The sequence below is a fragment of the Erithacus rubecula genome, assembly GCF_903797595.1.
Source record: "Erithacus rubecula genome assembly, chromosome: 11".
Lineage (NCBI taxonomy): Eukaryota > Metazoa > Chordata > Aves > Passeriformes > Muscicapidae > Erithacus > Erithacus rubecula.
In genome coordinates, this window is record NC_136663.1 from 5,543,658 (window position 1) to 5,562,601 (window position 18,944).

Below are 18,944 nucleotides of genomic sequence, written 5' to 3' on the forward strand. Positions count from 1 at the left end.
ATATGCAGATGAAATCTGTTTTACTTCTGCTACACAGCTTTTGGAGGGTTGTGTGTACTGCAAATATTTCAGAAGCTTTTAGGATGTGACCTACCATAACCTCGTTTTCCTATGCAGTGTTTTGCAGTGTGTGCTCTTATAAAGAATATATTCCATTCTTGTGCCATTTTCTGCAATACTATTACCTTTTTTTTTTTTCTAAATTAATTCCATAAACTTTTCATTTAGCTCCTAGTTCATTCAGATAATTTAAATATCTTCCCCCCTTTAATATACTGACTTTAACTTTCACCCTTAGCAAAATGTCACCTCTATCTGGTTGCATTTCCAGATTACAAAAAAAATTTGTTCAAAATACTGCTTAGTTCTGAGGTTCCAATATTTCCCCTTCTGTTGGCATTTTTCCCTCTCTGCAGTCAATGTCAATGCATTGCTAATTTTGATGTGATAGCATTTTGCACTCCCATTTCCGATTGCAATGCAAAGTGCAAGGCAGCAAGAATTAGGCCTACAGCACACTGGGAGCCTCATGACAGTCAGGAGCTGACAAAATTTGAATTCCACCCCATCTCCTCAATTCACTTTGCACAGGGCATTCCTTTCAAATGCTGTTGGTGAGAGGCAAGACTGTCTTATTCCCAAAGGCAACATCTCCCTGGTGAACCTGACGTGAAATCCAAGTGAGGAGCACAGATAAATAATTCAGCCTGCTATTAAACTGCAATATTTCCCCCCCTCCCTTTTTTTTTTTTTTAATTTTTTTTCCCCCCTTCTTGGCTTGCACTGGGTTATCAGAGTTGTCTGGAAGTGATCACTGCTCTGACCAGAGGTGTGTGTGTGGCTCTGCCTGTTGTCATCAGCTCCCAGTTCGTGGATCACTGGGGATTGACACCACTGGCAAGTGACAGCTTTGGGGAAAGGCTGCATGCAGAACAATGCACTGTGCACAGTGTGCCAGAGAGGCAGGATGGATCAAACAACTACTAGAGTTGCTAGAGGGGAGAGTTTAATGACAAGTTACTGTGACATTTATGACCAGATCGATTATGAAGACTGAAAAAATCTATGGTGTATTTCCAGGGTATTACTGTAGAGCCATCTGATACAGGGGTTGCCATGGCAAGTACAGATTTTCTATTAACCAGGAAGGTGAGTAGTCACATAAAACCCATGAAACTTGTTAGTGAATAAATTGTATACGGGAAGCACCTCTATTGACCCCTATGGAAATTTAATATTTTCAAACAATGCTGTAAAGTCTTTTCCTTGGTTATTTTTAAAAAACAGTCTGGGGTACTGTCAAAACCGAATGCACCATGTCTGGTATTCCCCATGTCTTGAATGACAGCCTAGACAGATTGGAAAATCAGCACTCAGCTAAAAATACTAGTGTGGAGGCAGCAGGGTAAGAAAGTAAGTTACTGAATATTGTTAAATAGGACTGTCTCTACAGCTTTGATACTTGGTAAGGTTAAGATCATCATCACAACCTGAGAACTAAAACAAATCCTATGCACTGTTTAATACTTGATTATATATTTTTTAACATATAAACCTTTCAGGAGACCAGTAAAAACAGGAATTGTTGTTGCAAGCAACAGAAATCTCATCAAGAATCGTCTATATTTCATTCCACCCCCCCAGTGCTGTATGCACTAGATAAGAGTCCCCTTGCTTATGTATCTTAACCACAGAGAAACCAAGGGTAGAAGGAACAGGCTGTCCAGAGAATTTGTGGCTGCCCCATCCCTGGGAGTGTCCAAGGCCAGATTGGACTGGGCTTAGAGCAACCTGGGAGAGTGGAATATGTCCCTGCCCATGGCAGGGAGGGTGGAACAAAATAATCTTTATGGTCCCTTCCAGCCCAAATTATTCTGTAATTCTGTATTTCTATGGGAGGGTAAATTCTGAGGTGTCTTTCTTGGGCCCAGACATGCAGACACAAAACTGTGAGGTGCTGGTTACAGCAGAATGGCAGGAACATTCCTGTGCTTTTGCCATCTTCTGTATAATGGAGTGCTGTTTTCTTTTATGGCAATTTTGGTGTGCAGCAGAACAATGAACTTGTTACTACCAGTAGCACAATGAAGTTGTTACTAAATGCTTTGTTTTCACTGCTTCTCACAGAGCATAAATTGATCAGTAATTGATGAGCTTGGGAAAGTCTAGATGAATACAGAAAATTCATTGATATTTCCCTGGGCAGCTGCCTTGTTTGGTGGCAAGCATTTCTGCAAAGGGTCAGTCCAGCAGGACTGTGGTGCAGCTGTGGAGGCATTAACTGATGTGTATGTTCTTTACATAAAGGGAGGCAAAATCACCAGTTGTGTCCTGCTGTTCCTGCTTCTCATTCATGCAAGAGGATGTCTGCTCTGACTTCTTCCCTGTTTCTGATCCTGGCAGCCCTGCCCTGCTGGCTGCTCCATGTGCAATTGCTCAGGCAGAATAAATTCAGAAACAATGCTGTGTGTGGTGGCCATGCAGCCTTCAGTGAGCTCTGCCTGTCCAGCAGAATGAATCCAATGGAATCACAGCTTTCTCTTATCTAGGGCAGGTAATTTCTTACTCACTTCACCACCTGTATTTTTCTTAGCACTCATCCTTATTAGTAATTTATTTCACCCATATGCTAAGTATCTGCTCTAATAATTAGCAATGTTGTGTATCCATTTAGTACAATACCTTTTAAAATGCAGTGTGTTCATATTTCCTAGTCCACATATCTTCCCCCAAGCAATACCACAGGTGCTTCCTTTAGGCCTCTGTTTTCCTTTGAGCTACAGTGGTTCAGCTCATTAGCCTGTCTCACTTCTTATCAGTCACACTCGCTTCTCATTACTCTGGTTGCAGAGCTACCATAATTAGATTTTATATTTTTAGGCATTCATAACACTGCTTTAGTGTACACTGTGCTATCAGAAGCATTTTAGACAAGCCATAAGACCAAACTAATTAAAATGTTCAGTGGAGACTTTTTAAAGGAGAGTTGCTGTTGCTGCTGACTTGGTGAATTTGGGCACACGCAGCTGTTGGGGCCAGGGAAGGCTGATAGGAGAGGTTACTCCTGCCACAGGATCTCAGCCTGAAGGTTTTGCTTTGAGGCCATCATGTCTGATGTCTCTTAGCAGAAAAAAAACCTACATTTGGTTCTAAAGACTTGGATTTTTCCCCCAAGCTTACCTTCTCAGTCCTGGAAGTTCTCCTCTCTTGCCAAAGGCACTGCAGAGACCTTGAGCATTTAACTTTGCCCAGGTAATCCAAACACTTCTCAGAAACTGCAAATAGGGTGTCCCCACCCTGTTCACAGATTGTGCTTGTTCTGTTCTCTATTATTTTGCAGTCTCCTGCAAGACATTTTCTTGCCAGAGGTAAAATCTCTGCATTTATTTCATTTCCTGAACAGCTGCATTTTCCTCCTCCAGTGAGTTGCTGCTCTCTTGTTCTTCTGGAATAATTTAGTAAATGATGGGCTGAGACTCTTTCATTCTTGCATAGAGGCATCTGTAGATAGATGGACCTTGGTGACAGTAAGGGAAGTTGTGCATACCTGCAAGATATTAATGGAATTACTGCTGCTTTTATTTAAAAGGGAGCTTTTTGCAGGAGCATTTGCCACATACTCAGCAGTATCTCTTGAGATGTAACTTATTTTCTAGTCTCTATGTAGAATGGGATGGTTTTTAGATGGGAGAAATTTTGTGCACAGGAAGCTTTAAATTTGCTGAAATATTTTCTGTGTTGGACAGAATCTGAGTTATTGAATTTCACTGGCTCCTAAAAGAACATGCACAGATGTACTTATATTTATATTTATTTTGTAAGTTAATTTGTATTTATAACTATGTTGCAAACATTCCATCTGAAACAAGAAAAATTACCTGGTGTTTTAATGGCTTGCTCATTTCCCTGGAAACCCAGCTTCGAACATGAAACTTACTTGGAAATTAGTTACAACAGGTGTAATCACTCTCCATCCTTCCATCTGATTTATTCAGTCTCTGCTAGCAGTAGAAATCTTTGCTTTGAGGAAGCAGAAAACTGTGTTCTACCAACATAATCATATTCTTCTGTCATTCAGACACTTATTTTAGAATTAACCAAAAAAGTTAAAGTTCTACTTTACAATAATAACAACTTAAATTACTGGAATCTCTACTGGGAGTAAGTAGCAGTAAATATGAAACAATTATATGACAGTATTTAAAAATGACTACTGCAGTGCAAATTTATATAAATAACTATTGTTCTTTCAGAATCCAAGGCAGTATATTTATTTCCTTCTTCAATAGACTGCTTGCTGCTGGATTTCCATAACTATTAATTTTCGTTTGGCATTAATTATTATTTGTAATATTGTTATTTGGTATTAATTGTGAAAAGTATTGGCTTTTTTAAAACCTTCTTGAAATTTCTTCTATCTGTATTATATCATGTTTTCACACTAGAATTTTCAAGACCATCTGTATAAGGGAGTTTGGGGCCACAGATTCACTAAGGGACATTGTATTTGTTGTTTAGTAGAACAGGAAGTCCAGACTCAAGGGCTCTGGGATATCACACTTTGATATATGTAAATATATATACAAACTACAGGATTGTTTCCACATGATGAATTATTCTGCATGCTTGAACATGCACCAAAAAAAAAAAAAGTGTATTTTTTGTAGTTGTTTTTTTTTATAAGCAAGGTTTTGTCTGCAGGAATCTTCCTGGAAAGAGATTTCTTCGTCAACTGATACTCCTTGTGTTGAATCCATCATTTATTCATCATGCATGTCTGGAAAAAAAGAGAGGTGGACTGAAGGCAAGTCTGTAGATGCTCCAGAGGACTCTCTGGTTTTACACCCTGTTAAGAGATTGATGGTGTGGTTGCTGTAGCAGCACACAGATTGTTTGTGGATAAACAGGTGAATCACACAGATTATGTGAAGACCACTCCCAAGGGTTCCCTTTGATTTGACTCTTCCTGTGTGTTCACGGGGGAGCACTCAGGGAAACCCTGAGCCTGTCTCTGTGGGGTTTATATGCTTAAAGCAGAAAATAAATTGGTGCTGCTCTTTCTGGGCTGGAGCACTGCATCCATGCACTGCCCTCCAGGAAATGTCCACAGAGCAGGTGGATGAGGGAGCATTGTCTGTCAGCTGGGAGCCTCTCCCACACCAGATCAAGGCAGCCAAGACACCTTGCTCCTCCTTTGAACACTTACAAATGTTTACAAATTGCAAAACAACACTCATGTGGCGCAATAGCTCAAATGAAAAGCAGGGGCAGTGACAGAATTTGCCTGCTGGAGCTGAAGCAGTGTCCCTGGACAAAGCAGATCTCCAGCTCCAGCAGCAGGGAGAAGAACAAGTAGATGTTATTTGAAAATTACGATCTCCACCTTCAGTAAAGTGAGCATGTTTGGTGCCTTGCTCCACTTTTCTCATAGATAATAGTGGTATGAAAGCCTTTGGCATTCCTGCTTTCCTCAAGAAAGAAAACATGTTGGGGAAGATTTACAGAACTCTGGCTCAGGAATTGGTCTGCAGCTAGGATAAGTTTGTTCAAATGTAAATATGAAATATTTACAAAAGCAGGCATGTTTAGAAACCAAGAGAAAGGAGTGCAACTGACATCTTGGGCTTGAGTATAAAACCTTTTCTTTCCCTAAGGATAAGAAGTTTGGGGGAATGGATGCAGTCAGGAACAGGTTAGGCATTTTTGTCCAATATTGCTTCAAGAATAAAGAAAACACATCCTTTTAAACTGCCTTTTGCTTCTCCAGTTAGAAACTGGAATATTTCTTTTATGCTTCTTTGTTCTGTATGGCAGATCAAGTGTGTTGACAATTCAGACTGTTCTGTAAATTTAAAGTGAGAGAAGCCCCCAGCACTGCAGGGCTGGGCAGTGTCCTGCTCACATGGGGCTCGCCATTCCCTGTGCATTTGTCCTGGGCTCTCAGAAAAGTTGCATTTCCTCCTTTCTCTCACTGTTCTCTTTTCATATAAAGTGAAGGTGCCTTTTTTTTTACAATCAGATGGTTTGCTTTGTCTAGCAGAAGTAAGAGCTTGCATTGTTATTTCTGCCTTAATAGCTCAGCAGAGGTTTCAGTCTATTTAAAGATTCTTGTAATGATTTCAGGGAATTTTATGTGTATACAGGGGGGATTTATTGATGTATGAAAGCCAATATTAAGTGTCAAAGACATAAAATAAGAAATGTGCCCATGTATGCACGCTTCCTGTGTAAACCTACAACCCGTAATCAGTTGTTAATGATGCTGATTTTTCTATTTTTTTCGTGCCATAAGTGATTCAGAGGCTTTAGAGCCTCACTGAATCCAGCTGTGCCTGTGCACTCATTGTTCATAGCCTGGTGGTGACAGGAACTATCAGTACAATGCCACAAGAGTTTGGGTCAGGGTCTGTGTGCTGGTTCTGGTTCTTCAGCTGAATTCCTCTCAAGTGTTTTGTTTTTTGCAGTCCTCCCTGTATAAGTTGTTTGTTCTTCATTTATACTGAGACCATTGTATTTTCTAAAGCACTGGTCTCTAAAAATATTCTGCTCCTTTAAGCCTCATAGTCCCAAGTGGGACTATGCTTCTGTCCTGCTGAGACAGGAGGGAGCAGGTGGCATTCACCCTGGAGGAGATGTGATCTAGCACAAACAGGAAAAATACAATAAAAAAAGACAAATTAGGGTTGTATAAAGAAGCAATGCAGTAATTATGGCAAACTTGATAGTTGGCATTATCAGCATAGCCTGATGGGATGGAGTGTCTTTTGTCAGCCTTTTTGTTTATCTCTGGAGCACTGGTCCAGCAGTTTGCTGGAATATGTGTGTGTTGCTTAACCCACAGGAGAGGAGGAGGTGTTAAAACAACATGGCTTCTACAAGGCTGTAATTTGGATATCAGAGTAGAAAATGGAGCTGCAGCTGGCATGTTCAGGATGTTCAGGACAATTAAGAAACGTGGCTGTTCATTTATATCCTTGCTGCACTGTTAAGCAACCCCCAGGAAAAGCAATTTTGCATTTCCATATCTGGATTTTGAAAGAGGAGATGGGAATCCAAGCTGTTATCCCTCTGAGAAGAATGTTTCTCGTTTGGTGAAGTGCAGGCATCCTTTCTGATGCAAGGAAAAATTATTGGTGGACAGCAAATAAACCTTAACAAGAAATATCCATTGAAGTGTAAGAGGAAATAGAGAGCTCAAGGAATCTGGCATGAGCACGTACTTTTCAAGCCGATTAAAATCACTGAAAGAACATTTCACTCTCCTACTGGCAAATGAATTGCTTAACCAATGAGGTGATGTATTCATTTTTTCCTTTCCTGTGCAGGGAAAAAACAGTGGAAAATTCTTATGGCCAGGTCTGCCCTCTGACTTTGTAAACCCCAGCTGAGATTCAGAGGACTCAGTAGCTTGTTTCACACCCACTGGATCAATCCAGATGCTCTGTTGTGTTGTCTCTGTTACAGGGGTAGGGCACACTTCACAGTTCTTCTTCTGGGGCTGTTCAGAGTTGAGACCTTTCTGGCTGACAGTCAGAACTCACCCCCAAAGCCAAGGCACAGGTTTGTGCAGGATGGGATGATGCAGCTGTGGGACATGTTGGCTCTCCAGCACAGAGGTGCTTGCTCCCAGGGCCAGCAGCTCACACCTCACCCTGCAGGGTGTTCCTTCCAATGCAGCACAATATTCCTGTTCAAATGTCATGGGGGATAAACAAGAAATGAGAATAATTCAATCTCACCCTGCTGTATCAACCCAGGCTCAATAAACAGTGTTATCAAAGCAGCAGTTCTCTTTCTCAAGGCAGTCCATGGCACTCACAGGCAGAGCAGCAAAGGACAGATCTGTCTCACTAATGGGCCTGGCACAGTTATCACTCAGCAGCTGGAAAATAGCACCTATGTACTATGGATAAATTTAGGCACATAAATGTAACCATTTACTAAGATGCTACTTTCAAAGTTTGGGGTTTTGTTTTGCCTCATTTGTTGAAACACTTTCTGGAGTGTCTGACATCAAATAGAAAATCTTTTCAAGATTCAGTTCTAGGTCAGCAGTGCTACAGAAACCCTCCTTAGGCCTAAACCATTTATAATATATCAAATATGTGTAAATTCTGTAGATAGAAAATACCTTATTTCCATAGTATTTTCTGAAAATATACTGAAAATTCACTTAAAGAATTAATTGAGCCAGAACTCACATGCAAAAAATATGCTTCCTTCTCTGTATTACAAGAAAGCAATTAGTGAACACTGGAGGCAACAGCTTTTGCTAATCAAAAGAGCTGAGTTTAACTTGTGTCTGCTTAAGCAACTCTGTTTTGGAAGAAAAGGAAAAACCAGACATACTACTGGACTATCAATTAAAATTAAAACATGCAATGCAATTAATTCTTTTAAAAGCAAGAATTTTTCATTCATAGTGCAAATGTGTTATGAAAATGACATGGCTAATACAGAGTCCTTGAACACTGCATTATGTGAATGACTTTTAAGATTCAATCTTTCAAGTTCATGCCTGTTGGTATTAAGGTACTTTTTATTTAGATGCTTATAGAACATTGATATCACAGTTTCACCACTCTTTTCCATTTTAATCTTAATATTGATAGGATTTTATATCTTTGCTTCACCATCACATTCTCTTCATGCTTCATAAGAAGAATCTGGTGAACTTTAAACAATGGCTTGAGGGAGAACAGGTCTTTTACAGTTATCACTGCATTTAGCTGGATAAATATTGTCCTTTTTTCCTTTCTTCCCTCTTTTTTTTCCCTTTTACTGTTGTAAGTACTGTACTGTTTATAAGACATAAGGAAAATTCAAATTAATATTTTAAAACATAATTTGTATTTTTCATGTTGCAGATAACAGGCTTTGCATCTTGTCTTGATAGTTGCATTTCAAGCCATAATGGCTCTGATTTAATCTTTAAATGAAACATCTCTACAAGGGATTTATTATTATTCATTTATACATTAGAATTGAGGAAAAAAATTCCCCTGGAATTCGGTGAGATCTAAATGGAATTCTTGGCTTTGCCACAGATTTCTTGCTTGTTCATGGGAATTTGCTACTATTGTACACCTGAGATAAGTCATTTGATTATATAAATATTTAATAATTGTAATAGTTATTACTTTATTGTTATTTCTATCAGAGCAGTCAAAACCCCAAACAAGAGCTTAAATTTTTAATTTCCCTCCAGTCTGTTGACAAAGCTTTTTTCTCCAGCTGAATAAGAGAGCTTGGTTGCTTGGCAAATGCATTTTAAGGGCAGTTGAGTATTTTTCATGGCTGGTTCATCAGTATGAACCAACCATTATATTGACAGACTAGTAAAGATGGCATTTAATGATCATTTTAGCCTTGGGGTGTGAAGGGATGAACTCAAAGAATTCATTTGGTCCTTTACTGTCCTATTCCCATCTGTATTTAAAGTAACCCATCATAGACTTTGCTAATGAAAAAGAAAGATGTAGCAGCCAAAAACCTTAATCTTATTTTCCTATATTCTCCACAAGGATAGAGTTTAGAGAGAAAAGAATGTATAACCTAATGTTTTGCCTGAGATGGGATGTCTGCTTTCCACATTATCACAATGTCAGTGGTATATTTTTCCAGTCTGTTTTCTCTTTCTAATTAAGTTTCCTGTCTCCCTGTCATGCTCCCACCCCCAATACCTTTTTTGTTCATCTCCCTCTCAAAAATACCAAAGGAGCAGGCCAGTTTTGCTCCTGCTGTGAAGTTAAAAAACTCAAGACAGTGTTAAATTGACATGGGCTGTGCTGCTCTGCCAGTCTCTGAAATGTCATTGCCTGGGCAGCCTGCTGGGTTCAGTTCAGCACCATGGTGCCAAGACTGCTAATAAAAAAGAAGAAAGGTTAATGAAGGAGGGAGGGGGTGGAGGATGTTATTATCCAAAATCAAGTTGTCTGCTTTCTATCTCTAAGGTTTGCTCAAGGCCTAAGGTTTTGATTTTTAATTCTTTATTTTCCCCCCTTAGCAGTGTTTTTATTTAGTTCACAGGGTAAGTCACAGTGGATTCACAGAACCCACTCCAGTATCTTGCTTTCAGCATGGTGTCCTTAGTTTCTCCAGCAGTCCTTGAAGTTATGAGTGAGTTATCCTCATCTGGCTCTGTGTGATTGCAAGGCATAAGTGATGTCTTTTGTGGCTTTAGAGGTCCCTGTTTCCAGAAGCAAAAAGCTGAGCATGCCCAGGGTATGCTGTTAGTGGAGATGCCTCTTGTCCCTCCCAGTGTGGTTCCTGTGCCCTGGCTCTGCATGGCTGTGTGTTGGTGCTGGGAGGGTCCTGTCATAGAGGGTCATTTCTCTTTAAATGTTGGGGGCTGTTCAGCATTTTTACCTCCACCAGAAGGATGTGCTGCTGTGAGCAGCCTGTGTGCAGAGCAGGGGCTGATAAACAAAAGCAAAGGCCATTAGACACAGTTTTTTTCTCCTGCCTGTGCACAGTAGCTCCAGTTCATCTCTAAAACACCAAGATGCTGCTCCTACCTGCTCTTACTGATCCTCTCCCTCCTGCCATGCCCTTGAGAGTTGTCAATCTGCTGTTTGTGCATTTCTTCCCACACCAGCCCTAGCTCTCCTACAATTCTTCCATACAAATACCCTCAGATGATGCTCTGAGCTTAGACTGCACCTGGTTCCTTCTTCTGCCTCATGTCTCTGATAATGACCCAACCTTTCTGCACACAGAAAGACATCTGCCCTCATTCTCCACCTCCTACATCCGCTTTTGTCACTGCAGTCACAGCTGGCCTGTCCCTACCAGAAAAAGTGCACATATTAGGATTTTTGTGGGTCTGTGCATCTCAAGCCCATAAGTTTGTTTTTTATGGTGAATTTGCAGTATCAGGGTATTGCTGGTACATTACTGCATAACTTCCAGCTGCAGCTGAGATGGAGACAGTTAAGTGTCTGTCCTAGGGTGAATTTTTATTTTTAGAATTATGAAAAATAACTTACTTTGCAAAGGTAAGGATCTGTCTTACCTCCCATTCCAACCTTCTTTAGTAACCCCCTGAAAAGCAGACAGGGAGGCTGACAGAAAAATTCTCCACAGCAACAAATAACAGGTTGGAATCTGACAGCTAGAAAATATTCTTAGCTGTAAGTCACACTTATGGTAGTAAAGAAATCCAAAAAAGTCCACTTATTTATTTGTTGAAAAGCTGGTCCCAGCTTAGGTCATTGCTGTAGTTATTGCTTTTCTCCACTGTAAACTGTTTGGGTAACTATTTTTTACTGCTTTTTTAACAAGTAAAAAACAAGTCATATCAAAATGTAAACAGTTTAAATTTGTGTGAGACCAGGATAAAAATGTATAAACGGATGTGCATATAAATGCATCAGTGCAGGTACTCACCCAACAGTGTATCCATACTGATTTACCTAGAGATATGCATTATAGAGAGACCAAAAAGATCAGGTCTTGAGGTTTATTAAACTGGAAGTCCTCAAAATTAAAAACAAGAGCTGTCAAAACTGGAACAAATGAAATGGTTCCCAGAATGCTATTCTTTGTTATTTGAGAAATGACAGGAATTTACAGTAGTTGCTACCTGTTTATAAAAGGAGTGAAAGGGTCATGTGAGGAAAGGAAGGGGTTTTTTTAAATTTTCCATTGCCATCAATACATTAAAAGTGGCAAAAATAAATCTCTGTTTAAAAATAACAAGCAAACAACACACCTTACCTGAAGAGTAGAGGGAATTTGTTTGCTGTTTGTTCTTTGATTTTGAGTTTTTTAAATTAAATTCTTTAAACTTGGGCAAAATACCAAAACAAAGTTCAAATTCAGCAGTTACAGGTGTTCTCCAGCTCTCACTTAAGTCAATGTAAATCCTCCTATTGACAATCCCTGTGCATTGCACAGTGCTGGAGGCAGAATACACAATGAGAGGGAAAACCTAATGTAAGTATTGTATGTAGATACACCCAAGTGTTGTATAAAATGATTTTTTAGAGTGTTATGCAATGTAGTAAAAATGTATGACGGTAAAATATAACTAGGGCTACTATATAGAAACACCATAGAAATAAAATAATTTAGAGCAGAAAAATAAAGAAATAAAACCAGATACTATTGACAAGAAAGTAGAATACTGTGGTGAGAAGGAAAAGACCATGCTAAACTCAGTTTTTTGTTGAAAATAATTTAGTATACAGCTTTATATTTTCAGGAATAAAGGGCAGTGTTTTAGAGCCTTCTTCAAAGAACTCCACTATTGAGACCAACTCAAAGGAACTTTGAAACAGAGCAAAACTCCCTTGAAGGCAGGGAGCAAGAGCTCTGATTTGCTTTGGAGAAGCTGAAGGAACAAAACTCTTGCAGAGATCCCTCCCATTCCCCTAATTTTGATGGAGATTGTTCAGTCTGCTCAGAAGGTGACTCCCTGGGGCTCCTTCCTGCAGCCCCCATTATCAGCTGAGTGGGTGAGGGCTGGCACTGCTCAGTGGTGGGTGATTTGTCAGAGGGAGCTGCTCAGGCATGTGCTGGTGAGTGTGTGCAGATACCACATCCTGATCAGGCATTTAATTGTTCTGACTGTGCCCTTATAAACTCCTTACAGCCTGCTCAATAGTTGTTATTCTCATTTGCATCAACAGCAGAAGTTTGCTTGTGCTGATGCTGTGTCCCGATTGCTGCTTCTCAGCTGAAAAATTAAAGGCAGGAGAAAAGATTCCCTTCTCTCCTCATTTTTTACTTTAACCCTTTTGAGTGAAGTGGTGAGAGAGGGGATCAGGTCTCTCTGGTTTTTGATCAGGGACAAACTCGGTTTCAGACATATTTTAAAAATGAAAATTCTGCTTCCTTTATTTTATCTGTTTAGAACACAAAGAGGAATTGTGCTCCACTGATGTTCCCTGTCTATAATTGTAATTAAATTTCTGACAGTGAGCAACTGGCTTTGTATTCATAATTAAAGAAGAAGTTTGCTAGTTCAGCTCTCTGTTTTTCATGGACTTGACTGAATTAGCATGTAGAATAAGAGGCATCACAAGGAAAAGGCATCTCCTCTATTTATGGGAAATGAATCTTGATTTCTTTTAAACATTATTTAAATTACACCCTTCTGGCCATACCTATCTCTGCTCTCATTCTAACCAGCACTTTTAAAAGATGAATGAATTACTATAGTCCCTTGTTTTTATGAACTGCAGTTAAAAGTCCATGAGTTATCTTTATAGAAATGGTGTCTTTTGAAGCTATTCATGAATTGCCCTTTTTTTTCCCTGGGTTATAGGAAGCACTGAATTATTCCAGAAATTCAGAATCCACATCCATTTCTATCATAATTTCTGGGTTTGCTTAGGTTTAATACTTTCCTTGTCAGCTTCTTTTGTCTACTTTAATATGATTTTTATTTACTCTGTAGCAGCAAATACCCAGAACACCTATATTTGATTGAAACTGTACCATCTGTGATCTTCATATGTGTGGGACGTGTCTGGTAAATTGAAGTGTAACACTTTCCTGTTTTGCTGTGGCTGCAGATGGGAATTCCTTTTTGGTGAGCAGTTGATTTTCTCAAGGTGCTGTAGGATCATAGCACTGCAAGGTAGACTTGGTGTCCTCCAAATATGAATCCTGGGTGTTCTCCAAACAAATACCCCTGACTTGAAGCAGCTTTACTTGAAATTTTTTCCCCCCCTACATTTTAAAGAGAACTGAACAGATCTTATGAAAAGTTTTGGTGGAAATTTCCTGACGTTTATCCCTGTTACAGTCCAATATCTACTGCTTAACTGGCAAGAAAATCAGTTTAGTAGAAAACCTGCTGTGTCTCTTTTTTTCATGTGAGGTTAAGGTCGAGAGCAAATGGGGTTTTTTGCATGTGATGTGTAGGGTGGGAGGGTCTGAGCTGCCTCTGGGTGTGCAGAGAACCAGAACTGTGGAAAATCCCATGCTCAGACACTGGGGCTGGCTGCACGTGGGCCAGGGTGGGTTTAGATACCAACACTTCACCCAGCATTTATCCCACTCTGTTTCCACTCTGTTTGCACCAGTGGGTGCAAGTTAATACCCTTATGAATGTTGTTAGTATGTCGACTAAGATCAGAGCAGATCCTAGTGCTTTGTGGTAGAATTCTGTGTCTGGGATTGTAAACCTGAAGCTGGAGGTAAGAATTATGGTATTTTAGGCAGGATTTGCAATGATTTTAGAGAATTTAGGTGGATCTTCACTTTGTGCTTCTATGAGTCAGTGGAGGTGTACCCACCCTAATTCCTGCAGAGTTTTGCTTCATTGTCCTCAATAGTATTAAAACTAGTTAGTAATTTTGGTGAACTTTTTTTACATTGTAGTATTACTGAGCTCTATGTACCGAGTACTATTGATGAAACAAAAGTAAAGAAAACAATAAGGAATTTTGAAAGAATCAAAGGAAGTGTTCCAAATGTTCTCAGAATGCATTAAAAAAGAATGTAATTAGGAAAGGGAGGATGTAGTTGTCTTCCTCCCAGAAAATACATGGAACTGCAGGAGATTTATGGTGGTCATTGGGTTCAAAAGCATAAGATTAATCCCTTCAGGTACCTGTGGATATCTGTACGAAGAAACCTCCTTGCCCTCCACTGAGAGGAAGGTGAAAGAACCAAGATGCTGAGGTCACAAGCTGTATAATCATCACCTTCTAAATAAGAACCTTTACAGATCCTTTGATGATGCTACAGAATGAAAATCTATCATATTTATAGATGTTTCCTCCATCATTCTTAGGGAGGAAAGGGAGTCTGAGAAGGTAAAAAGTACAAGTTCTAATTTTAAAAATCCAGATTTTGCATTTTAAGAGTGCCAGTTGATTTTCAAGTGTTCTGTGGGATTTGACATATGGTTTTATTAGGTTAGCACAATTATCCTGGAACCACTTATGGACAGCACTGACAAATGCAGCTCTTGGGAGTGTGATTACAAGAAGACACTCAATGTTTCTCAAGTGTTGTCTTTAGTACTACTTGAGCAATTGACTTTGCAGAGTAATGAGACATCAGCTCCAGACTATCAAGATTTAGCCAAGTAATTATTTCTTGAGCTCTAGTTCTGTACAAATATTTAGGGACTTTTGCAGTGCAGTCACATTTGAGATTTTAAGGGATGTTCCATGACTGTAACTGCACAGGGATGGGTTTATTTAGCATTTTTCAGGCAGATGTTGGAGCACTTCACCAAGAAGACGTGGTGTTTGTTTAGCAGAAGTGCCAAGCTGGCCAGGAGCCTTGTGGCTGCAGCAGAGCTGTTTTGAGTTCAAGATAATTCACTCTGCCTTTCCCCAGGCTTTGTGAGCTCAGGCTCTGTGCCCTGCTAACAGGGCTCAGCTCTGGAGCTCTCTTGTGCCCAGCTGGATGGGAATGTGAGGAGTTTACATCACACATCATGTGCACTTATCCAGTATCTCTTTCTCTTCCCCATGGCCTCATCCAAATCCCAGTGGGGTGAAAAGATGATTCCCCATTTAGCTCATTAGTCTTTCAATCAGAACGTGGTAGAAGAAGGAATTCACCAGGACTAGGGTATGCTGCTGTCAGGCATTCACACAACCAAGTTTAGGATGTTTGTGCCTACTATGTCACAATTCTCTGATATTTTCTTCCTTGATATAATACTTAATTTTTCCATAATTACTGCTACTACGATTACCACACCAAATATTTTGCCCATGACTAATTTTAATCTGTTTTAAACTACTTGCCTGCAAAGGGCTAATAAATTCTGAATATGCAGCCAGTTTTTACCAAATCTAAAATGGCAGAAGCTGTCTCAGAGTCACTGAGTTTCTAAAACTTATACTACTAGTAATAATAGTAATAGGCAGCCAACGCAGATATAGAGAACAGAATATGTAAACTCAGTGGTTATTTGTGAAGGAATAGAGGCAATGGATTCTTAGTTTCCTGTGACAGGACAGTCAATATAAAGATTCACATAAAAAATAGAGAACTGATGAGGATTTATTCAACATGGAGTAATTCAAAAGCAGAGACTCATAATTTTGCTTTACACAACTCCCTTAATTTGTACATTATCAAGATTTGAGACTGACTTTTGGAGGACATTAATATGGAATGGGTGCAGCTTGGGTTGTTTGCCATATTTAGTAGAGTTTCTGAAATATCTACATACTTCAGCATAAATTCTTCTGATAATTTTAGTAGATATGTGAATAATAAAAAGTATGTTAGGGCAGCGAACAGTCAAAAACAGTTATTTCCAAACTTGTAGAAGGTTTACTTTATATTATTCCATCCATCTTGTCTAATGGCTGAGGCTGACAGGGCTAAACAACATGAATATTTTGCTTTAAATATTTAATTTTGAAAATTCTCTCGATAAGAAGGGTGTGCCCTGTGTTGTCCTGCTCATTGCAAGACACAATTACAATCATAATAACCTAGATCAAGGTGTTCTGAGCCTGACATTCAGAATTGGCATTGCTGAAATCCCTAGCAGGGCACCCTTGATCCAGGAGCTCATCATACCAACTCATGGTGGTTTCCAGTTACCTCAGCCTAACTCAAAAAAAACCCTGGAAGGGATATCCCAGTGCTAACCACAGGAGTTAACCACTGCTCTGAATCAAGAGCAGTGTGACAAACTCTTGCCTGGAGTTAATGTTTATGGCTGGTTTTATAAGCTGCTGGAAAGCAGGAGGTATTGCTACACCCTGAAGTATAATGGTGCTTGTGACTGGTGGCATAATAAACTGCAGAGCCTCCTCCCAACCTTTTGGATTAAGTAATAAAAGAAAATGATTAAGAGTGAAATTCCATCATTTATCTTTTGTTGAATAAAACACTTTCTTTTTCCATCCCAGCTCGCTAACAGCGACAGCCATGAAAATGAATGATTTGGCTTCACCCAAAATGATGGATAATCCAAAATGATGGATAATCCTGCTGGAAGAGTATGACAATGACAGACAGACATCTTCTGAAGGAGAAGGTAATAGAAAAGACTGACACTTTGATAGGCACCATGATGAACAAGCCCTGGGGGGCTGTGAGTTAATAGGTTAATAGAAGTGATCCAGCTCTCCCAGCCTCTTCTATCTCTGTGCTGCTTTTAGAGCTCCTTGAGCAGCAAAATAACATTTTGAGCATTGTGAGATGCATTTTGTAATTCTCAATGTGATTTTTTTATATATTCCTTAATGCTGTGGTGAAACACAGAATTAAACTCCTTCTTTAAGTGAGGTGTAGTGAGAGCCCACCCTGCTCAAACCTCATTAGAGGCAAACCTTTCCTTTTACCTCTTCCATCTCTCAGACACTGCTTGCAGGTAATACAATGTCCTAAGGGTACTGCACATGTTGAGTTTAGTCATCTGGAAATAGATTGTTGGAGCCCTGCTGAAGTTGATGGTGGGACACATTCTGACATGGAATAAACCAGAATTTAGCCCAAATAATTTTATTGAAATGAGCAAAATGGGTGCCTGGTATCTTGGTCAGCTGACAACAGAAATATTTGAATACTATGAAAACAAGAAAGTAAGGTTTATTAAAATTATTTTTAATTTCTTATGGCTTTCTTATTCCCATTTTTTCTCTCATAAAACTGTAATTTTTCTCTGATAACACAAAATAACATTTATCAATGTGTATTTCATTACTCATTGTATGTAATTATTTCTTTCATTATTAATGTCTGTTTAAAGAGGTTAGGACATTTCAAGCCAAACCATCTTGGTTATCAATTAAGCTAACATGCACTCTAAAAGCTTTTTATGTTTTTTGCATTATGGAGTATTTTGGTTTGAACTAAGAATTCCTTATTCTGTTTTTGCAACCAACTACAAGAACAGGTCTTGACATGAGTGGCCAGTACAATTTTACAGTAAAATTATCAATATAAGTCAGACTAACATGAGAATAGTGACATAAGTGAGTAATGTGGTAAATAAACAGAAGAAATATAGTGTCAATAAGCATGCTTTACAACTAAAGGAATTTAAGTCAATATATTTCAGAGCAAAAGAATATGATGCACAGTTAGCAAAGTCTCTCTGAGACTATAATGAAAAATCATAATGAAATGCTTGTCTGTGTTAGTACTAAGAAATAATGTATGGTTCACTCTGTGGGATGGTGGAGGGCAGATCAGCTCCCTGACATGCTGCATTAACTTGGACACACAAAATCCCTCTCTGTACTTATCTTTTCCCTTGCTTATTTATTTTTAGTGCTCCTGGACATGGATTGTCAATATGTCTCCCTACACATGCCACGTTTCTGTATAACCTTAAAAGGATTCATGTAATCCAAATAAGCTTGGGGGGTGTATTTTGTAAACACATGACAAATGCATTTATTGATAGATTTGTAGTCTGGCTTCAGGACACAGCTGGTATAAAACATACAGTACCTGTAGAAAAGGATGTTTTAATTAGTATATCTAAAAGTTTTATTTGAATGCAAAAGTGGTTGCCTTATCTACCAGTTTTTGTGTTGACTTTCTTATTGAAATGCTTTTATTAAGCATATTTATTACTTTCTCTTCATGTACAGGAGTATTTCTGACCTTCTCTAGGACATAACAGGGGTGTTATACTGTTATTTAAAATGACTACATCAGGTGTAACCCCAGATTTAGTGCAGATCAAGCAGGTTTACATCACTCTCAGGTATTACTTGGCTTTCTAGTACATGACTGCAGGCTGCTAAGCAGGAGCATTATGAAGCAAATTTATATGATGGAACAAGATCCTTTAGAATTACAAATCCCATTACCCTGCTGGCCTCTGGCCTGACCCCCCTACACCAAGCCACAGGTTATAGGTATGTTAAAACTAAGTCAAAACAATGTCAGAACAGAATAATTCACAGCACAGAGTGTGTCTTGCTGGAAGGGTGGCTAAATTTCTCCTGTGCTTTTGGAAGTTGTTCCAGTCCCAGACGATGAGAATGAAGCACACAGCAGAT

At 39.2% G+C, this 18,944-nt stretch overlaps 1 long non-coding RNA gene across 1 annotated transcript in view; it reads left to right on the top strand.

Moving 5' to 3' along the window:
• Window positions 1-18,944, top strand: part of LOC306806675 — a 37,763-nt gene that overhangs the window by 18,212 nt on the left and 607 nt on the right. Inside the window, exon 3 of the long non-coding RNA XR_013775524.1 lies at window positions 16,839-16,966. This is a non-coding gene — a long non-coding RNA (uncharacterized lncRNA). The remainder of the gene's footprint in view (window positions 1-16,838; window positions 16,967-18,944) is intronic.